General features: G+C 31.2%; 1 long non-coding RNA gene across 1 annotated transcript; it reads left to right on the forward strand.

The window, feature by feature from the left end:
• The first annotated feature begins 460 nt into the window (after positions 1–460).
• On the forward strand, positions 461–4,328 carry LOC134707539 (uncharacterized). Its single transcript, XR_010105723.1, has 3 exons — positions 461–914; positions 2,203–2,660; positions 3,947–4,328. It is a non-coding gene; the product is annotated as an uncharacterized LOC134707539 (long non-coding RNA).
• The last annotated feature ends 3,969 nt before the right edge of the window (positions 4,329–8,297 follow it).

The following is an 8,297-nucleotide window of genomic DNA, read 5'->3' on the forward strand; positions in this document are numbered from 1 at the left end:
AGACTCTGAATAATTTTAAGTCTGCATTTAATGGCGAAATTTTGAACCCATGTAAATTCATATGTTCGTGTTAAGTGTTTCAGCTACGCACACCTAAATAAGTATTTTTGATCTAAAAGAAATGAGTCTATTGTACTCGTGTAAATTGAGAAAGATCAGAACAAACCAATAAAATAATCCATGATATGAAATGCTGTCTCCCTAAGATTTAGTTGACATCCTACTTAAATAAACCGACAACGCCATGGCAAAAAATGAAAAAGACAGACAGAAAAACAATAGTACACATGACACAACATAGAAAACTAAAGAATAAACAACACGAACCCCACCAAAAACTAGGTCACATCCTGCTCCACATGTGGTACCCGTCGTGTTGCTTTTGTGATAACAAATTCGGTAAATAGTTTAATTCGGTAGGTGACATTAATGAAAGGGAAGGGGATTGAAGTTCTGGTCCAAGGACACAGTTATCGTCCTTTGATTTTCGTTGTCTACGAATATAGTCCCTAGTGTAAACAGTGTATAACTTGCATGTTTTATTTAATACACTTTCCCAATTTATTTATTTATATTAAATGCATGAAATATTCAGTAGGGGGATGTTATTACATGTCAAAAAAATTTGGGTGCTGAAACTTTATGTTAAGTAGTGATTTGGTCCAGTTCTAAAAGGTCAAATTTTATCACGTCTGAAGCTGTCAAACTGAATTTTACACCCCCTTAACACAGAATTGTCAATATTTTGGGTTAGAGCTGGGAGAAGTTTCTATAATTTTGATATTATTTGTCTCACTGGTAGTACACTACACTGTAAAAATATTTTTGAGAAAGAGCAGGTGCGATTTTTTTAATTTGAATTTATTGTCTAAAAGAAATGCACTACGAAATAACTGTGTTCTCGGGCCTAAGAGGTGGATTCCTGAAATCTAGATTCTGTACTTTGGGAACTTTCCTGAATGATTTGCTGGTTTCAATTTGTCAAACTCAATAAAAGTAAAGGATTTACATCTTTGGTTTACAGAAATTCTGTTAAAAAGTGCCATTTTGGCATTCTACGGCTATAATAAGCATTTTAAAGCAGTTTACATTTTATGCCTAAGAGGCATGCAGACTTTCTATCTGACAGCTTTTTTTATCCTGATATTTGTGTTTCTATGCTTAAATCAAATTAAATTAACCATTTGTGAACTCTAAATAAAGAGAAAAGTAGATTATCACAGAAAAAAAGTGCAGCATATTTTGTATTCATGGCCCTGGTTAGACGGCCTAATTGATGTATGTAAAATGTGAAGCGCTTTATACATCAAATCTGTAGTCCATCACAAATATTTCACTAAATCTGTAAAAAAAGTATTTAACTATATTCAGTACACCTTACTCCTTGAAGGCTACCATATGTTTTTTCCTGTATGATAGTAAGTGGTCAAAATTTATGCCTATTGAGACTAAAACTAAATGCAAGTTTTCCATCGAAAAGTGAAAAAACAGGCCGTCAGACCATATTGTCTTGCAAAAAAATTAAATGCAAGAGTCCTTTTGCATTTAGACTTCTTGTATCATAACACCTTAGCATAGAAATGAACAAAAAGTAACACATTTTCACTTTTGATAGCTGCTGTGTGCATTTTTATATGTCAATATGGACTACCGCCTTTATTGACTCTAAATAATTCTCAGTTCTACATGCTCCAAGACCATTTTATACTCATGTGGTATACTTTTGTAACTTTTCTATACATTTAAAGTACATTAAATATATATGAAAGAATAATTTAAGCTTAAAAAACTTCAAAAACTTCAAATTGGCTGAGAAAAATGCATATTTATATAAGGCTTCCCTGCATTGGAAAATCTCTATTTTCAGGCATAGGCACATATAAATTTGACTTTGGAATAAATACAAAACATCTGATAAATAAAATGAGTATGCAGATGCTTTTAATACTTAATATCTAATATTCAAGAGCATTTAAAAAGCAAATTTTTGCAAATTTTCAAGTTTTTAGGCCAAAATCTTGACAGTTGAAGACATTTAATTTATACGTCAAAAATAAACATCCAAATGTCAATACTAAAATGACCATAGTTTCTGTTATATATGACATATGGCCATGAAACTTGGCAAACTATCTCATTATTGCCTAAGCTTAAGTTATGCAAAGTTTTATCAAGATTGGTCAAGTCTTTCTGTCCTATTAGGTCCAAGGACACAGTTATCGTCCTTTGGTTTTCGTTGTCTACGAATATAGTACCTAGTGTAAACAGTGTATAACTTGCATGTTTTATTTAATACACTTTCCCAATTTATTTATTTATATTAAATGCATGAAATATTAAGTAGGGGGATGTTATTACATGTCAAAAAAATTTGGGTGCTGAAACTTTATGTTAAGTAGTGATTTGGTCCAGTTCTAAAAGGTCAAATTTTATCACGTCTGAAGCTGTCAAACTGAATTTTACACCCCCTTAACACAGAATTGTCAATATTTTGGGTTAGAGCTGGGAGAAGTTTCTATAATTTTGATATTATTTGTCTCACTGGTAGTACACTACACTGTAAAAATATTTTTGAGAAAGAGCAGGTGCGATTTTTTTAATTTGAATTTATTGTCTAAAAGAAATGCACTACGAAATAACTGTGTTCTCGGGCCTAAGAGGTGGATTCCTGAAATCTAGATTCTGTACTTTGGGAACTTTCCTGAATGATTTGCTGGTTTCAATTTGTCAAACTCAATAAAAGTAAAGGATTTACATCTTTGGTTTACAGAAATTCTGTTAAAAAGTGCCATTTTGGCATTCTACGGCTATAAAAGCATTTTAAAGCAGTTTACATTTTATGCCTAAGAGGCATGCAGACTTTCTATCTGACAGCTTTTTTATCCTGATATTTGTGTTTCTATGCTTAAATCAAATTAAATTAACCATTTGTGAACTCTAAATAAAGAGAAAAGTAGATTATCACAGAAAAAAAGTGCAGCATATTTTGTATTCATGGCCCTGGTTAGACGGCCTAATTGATGTATGTAAAATGTGAAGCGCTTTATACATCAAATCTGTAGTCCATCACAAATATTTCACTAAATCTGTAAAAAAAGTATTTAACTATATTCAGTACACCTTACTCCTTGAAGGCTACCATATGTTTTTTCCTGTATGATAGTAAGTGGTCAAAATTTATGCCTATTGAGACTAAAACTAAATGCAAGTTTTCCATCGAAAAGTGAAAAAACAGGCCGTCAGACCATATTGTCTTGCAAAAAAATTAAATGCAAGAGTCCTTTTGCATTTAGACTTCTTGTATCATAACACCTTAGCATAGAAATGAACAAAAAGTAACACATTTTCACTTTTGATAGCTGCTGTGTGCATTTTTATATGTCAATATGGACTACCGCCTTTATTGACTCTAAATAATTCTCAGTTCTACATGCTCCAAGACCATTTTATACTCATGTGGTATACTTTTGTAACTTTTCTATACATTTAAAGTACATTTAATATATATGAAAGAATAATTTAAGCTTAAAAAACTTCAAAAACTTCAAATTGGCTGAGAAAAATGCATATTTATATAAGGATTCCCTGCATTGGAAAATCTCTATTTTCAGGCATAGGCACATATAAATTTGACTTTGGAATAAATACAAAACATCTGATAAATAAAATGAGTATGCAGATGCTTTTAATACTTAATATCTAATATTCAAGAGCATTTAAAAAGCAAATTTTTGCAAATTTTCAAGTTTTTAGGCCAAAATCTTGACAGTTGAAGACATTTAATTTATACGTCAAAAATAAACATCCAAATGTCAATACTAAAATGACCATAGTTTCTGTTATATATGACATATGGCCATGAAACTTGGCAAACTATCTCATTATTGCCTAAGCTTAAGTTATGCAAAGTTTTATCAAGATTGGTCAAGTCTTTCTGTCCTATTAGGTCCAAGGACACAGTTATCGTCCTTTGGTTTTCGTTGTCTACGAATATAGTACCTAGTGTAAACAGTGTATAACTTGCATGTTTTATTTAATACACTTTCCCAATTTATTTATTTATATTAAATGCATGAAATATTAAGTAGGGGGATGTTATTACATGTCAAAAAAATTTGGGTGCTGAAACTTTATGTTAAGTAGTGATTTGGTCCAGTTCTAAAAGGTCAAATTTTATCACGTCTGAAGCTGTCAAACTGAATTTTACACCCCCTTAACACAGAATTGTCAATATTTTGGGTTAGAGCTGGGAGAAGTTTCTATAATTTTGATATTATTTGTCTCACTGGTAGTACACTACACTGTAAAAATATTTTTGAGAAAGAGCAGGTGCGATTTTTTTAATTTGAATTTATTGTCTAAAAGAAATGCAGTACGAAATAACTGTGTTCTCGGGCCTAAGAGGTGGATTCCTGAAATCTAGATTCTGTACTTTGGGAACTTTCCTGAATGATTTGCTGGTTTCAATTTGTCAAACTCAATAAAAGTAAAGGATTTACATCTTTGGTTTACAGAAATTCTGTTAAAAAGTGCCATTTTGGCATTCTACGGCTATAAAAGCATTTTAAAGCAGTTTACATTTTATGCCTAAGAGGCATGCAGACTTTCTATCTGACAGCTTTTTTTATCCTGATATTTGTGTTTCTATGCTTAAATCAAATTAAATTAACCATTTGTGAACTCTAAATAAAGAGAAAAGTAGATTATCACAGAAAAAAAGTGCAGCATATTTTGTATTCATGGCCCTGGTTAGACGGCCTAATTGATGTATGTAAAATGTGAAGCGCTTTATACATCAAATCTGTAGTCCATCACAAATATTTCACTAAATCTGTAAAAAAAGTATTTAACTATATTCAGTACACCTTACTCCTTGAAGGCTACCATATGTTTTTTCCTGTATGATAGTAAGTGGTCAAAATTTATGCCTATTGAGACTAAAACTAAATGCAAGTTTTCCATCGAAAAGTGAAAAAACAGGCCGTCAGACCATATTGTCTTGCAAAAAAAATAAATGCAAGAGTCCTTTTGCATTTAGACTTCTTGTATCATAACACCTTAGCATAGAAATGAACAAAAAGTAACACATTTTCACTTTTGATAGCTGCTGTGTGCATTTTTATATGTCAATATGGACTACCGCCTTTATTGACTCTAAATAATTCTCAGTTCTACATGCTCCAAGACCATTTTATACTCATGTGGTATACTTTTGTAACTTTTCTATACATTTAAAGTACATTTAATATATATGAAAGAATAATTTAAGCTTAAAAAACTTCAAAAACTTCAAATTGGCTGAGAAAAATGCATATTTATATACGGCTTCCCTGCATTGGAAAATCTCTATTTTCAGGCATAGGCACATATAAATTTGACTTTGGAATAAATACAAAACATCTGATAAATAAAATGAGTATGCAGATGCTTTTAATACTTAATATCTAATATTCAAGAGCATTTAAAAAGCAAATTTTTGCAAAATTTCAAGTTTTTAGGCCAAAATCTTGACAGTTGAAGACATTTAATTTATACGTCAAAAATAAACATCCAAATGTCAATACTAAAATGACCATAGTTTCTGTTATATATGACATATGGCCATGAAACTTGGCAAACTATCTCATTATTGCCTAAGCTTAAGTTATGCAAAGTTTTATCAAGATTGGTCAAGTCTTTCTGTCCTATTAGGTCCAAGGACACAGTTATCGTCCTTTGGTTTTCGTTGTCTACGAATATAGTACCTAGTGTAAACAGTGTATAACTTGCATGTTTTATTTAATACACTTTCCCAATTTATTTATTTATATTAAATGCATGAAATATTAAGTAGGGGGATGTTATTACATGTCAAAAAAATTTGGGTGCTGAAACTTTATGTTAAGTAGTGATTTGGTCCAGTTCTAAAAGGTCAAATTTTATCACGTCTGAAGCTGTCAAACTGAATTTTACACCCCCTTAACACAGAATTGTCAATATTTTGGGTTAGAGCTGGGAGAAGTTTCTATAATTTTGATATTATTTGTCTCACTGGTAGTACACTACACTGTAAAAATATTTTTGAGAAAGAGCAGGTGCGATTTTTTTAATTTGAATTTATTGTCTAAAAGAAATGCAGTACGAAATAACTGTGTTCTCGGGCCTAAGAGGTGGATTCCTGAAATCTAGATTCTGTACTTTGGGAACTTTCCTGAATGATTTGCTGGTTTCAATTTGTCAAACTCAATAAAAGTAAAGGATTTACATCTTTGGTTTACAGAAATTCTGTTAAAAAGTGCCATTTTGGCATTCTACGGCTATAAAAGCATTTTAAAGCAGTTTACATTTTATGCCTAAGAGGCATGCAGACTTTCTATCTGACAGCTTTTTTTATCCTGATATTTGTGTTTCTATGCTTAAATCAAATTAAATTAACCATTTGTGAACTCTAAATAAAGAGAAAAGTAGATTATCACAGAAAAAAAGTGCAGCATATTTTGTATTCATGGCCCTGGTTAGACGGCCTAATTGATGTATGTAAAATGTGAAGCGCTTTATACATCAAATCTGTAGTCCATCACAAATATTTCACTAAATCTGTAAAAAAAGTATTTAACTATATTCAGTACACCTTACTCCTTGAAGGCTACCATATGTTTTTTCCTGTATGATAGTAAGTGGTCAAAATTTATGCCTATTGAGACTAAAACTAAATGCAAGTTTTCCATCGAAAAGTGAAAAAACAGGCCGTCAGACCATATTGTCTTGCAAAAAAATTAAATGCAAGAGTCCTTTTGCATTTAGACTTCTTGTATCATAACACCTTAGCATAGAAATGAACAAAAAGTAACACATTTTCACTTTTGATAGCTGCTGTGTGCATTTTTATATGTCAATATGGACTACCGCCTTTATTGACTCTAAATAATTCTCAGTTCTACATGCTCCAAGACCATTTTATACTCATGTGGTATACTTTTGTAACTTTTCTATACATTTAAAGTACATTTAATATATATGAAAGAATAATTTAAGCTTAAAAAACTTCAAAAACTTCAAATTGGCTGAGAAAAATGCATATTTATATAAGGCTTCCCTGCATTGGAAAATCTCTATTTTCAGGCATAGGCACATATAAATTTGACTTTGGAATAAATACAAAACATCTGATAAATAAAATGAGTATGCAGATGCTTTTAATACTTAATATCTAATATTCAAGAGCATTTAAAAAGCAAATTTTTGCAAATTTTCAAGTTTTTAGGCCAAAATCTTGACAGTTGAAGACATTTAATTTATACGTCAAAAATAAACATCCAAATGTCAATACTAAAATGACCATAGTTTCTGTTATATATGACATATGGCCATGAAACTTGGCAAACTATCTCATTATTGCCTAAGCTTAAGTTATGCAAAGTTTTATCAAGATTGGTCAAGTCTTTCTGTCCTATTAGGTCCAAGGACACAGTTATCGTCCTTTGGTTTTCGTTGTCTACGAATATAGTACCTAGTGTAAACAGTGTATAACTTGCATGTTTTATTTAATACACTTTCCCAATTTATTTATTTATATTAAATGCATGAAATATTAAGTAGGGGGATGTTATTACATGTCAAAAAAATTTGGGTGCTGAAACTTTATGTTAAGTAGTGATTTGGTCCAGTTCTAAAAGGTCAAATTTTATCACGTCTGAAGCTGTCAAACTGAATTTTACACCCCCTTAACACAGAATTGTCAATATTTTGGGTTAGAGCTGGGAGAAGTTTCTATAATTTTGATATTATTTGTCTCACTGGTAGTACACTACACTGTAAAAATATTTTTGAGAAAGAGCAGGTGCGATTTTTTTAATTTGAATTTATTGTCTAAAAGAAATGCACTACGAAATAACTGTGTTCTCGGGCCTAAGAGGTGGATTCCTGAAATCTAGATTCTGTACTTTGGGAACTTTCCTGAATGATTTGCTGGTTTCAATTTGTCAAACTCAATAAAAGTAAAGGATTTACATCTTTGGTTTACAGAAATTCTGTTAAAAAGTGCCATTTTGGCATTCTACGGCTATAAAAGCATTTTAAAGCAGTTTACATTTTATGCCTAAGAGGCATGCAGACTTTCTATCTGACAGCTTTTTTTATCCTGATATTTGTGTTTCTATGCTTAAATCAAATTAAATTAACCATTTGTGAACTCTAAATAAAGAGAAAAGTAGATTATCACAGAAAAAAAGTGCAGCATATTTTGTATTCATGGCCCTGGTTAGACGGCCTAATTGATGTATGTAAAATGTGAAGCGCTTTATACATCAAATCTGTAG

The sequence above is a fragment of the Mytilus trossulus genome, chromosome 2, assembly GCF_036588685.1.
Source record: "Mytilus trossulus isolate FHL-02 chromosome 2, PNRI_Mtr1.1.1.hap1, whole genome shotgun sequence".
Classification (NCBI taxonomy): Eukaryota; Metazoa; Mollusca; class Bivalvia; order Mytilida; family Mytilidae; genus Mytilus; species Mytilus trossulus.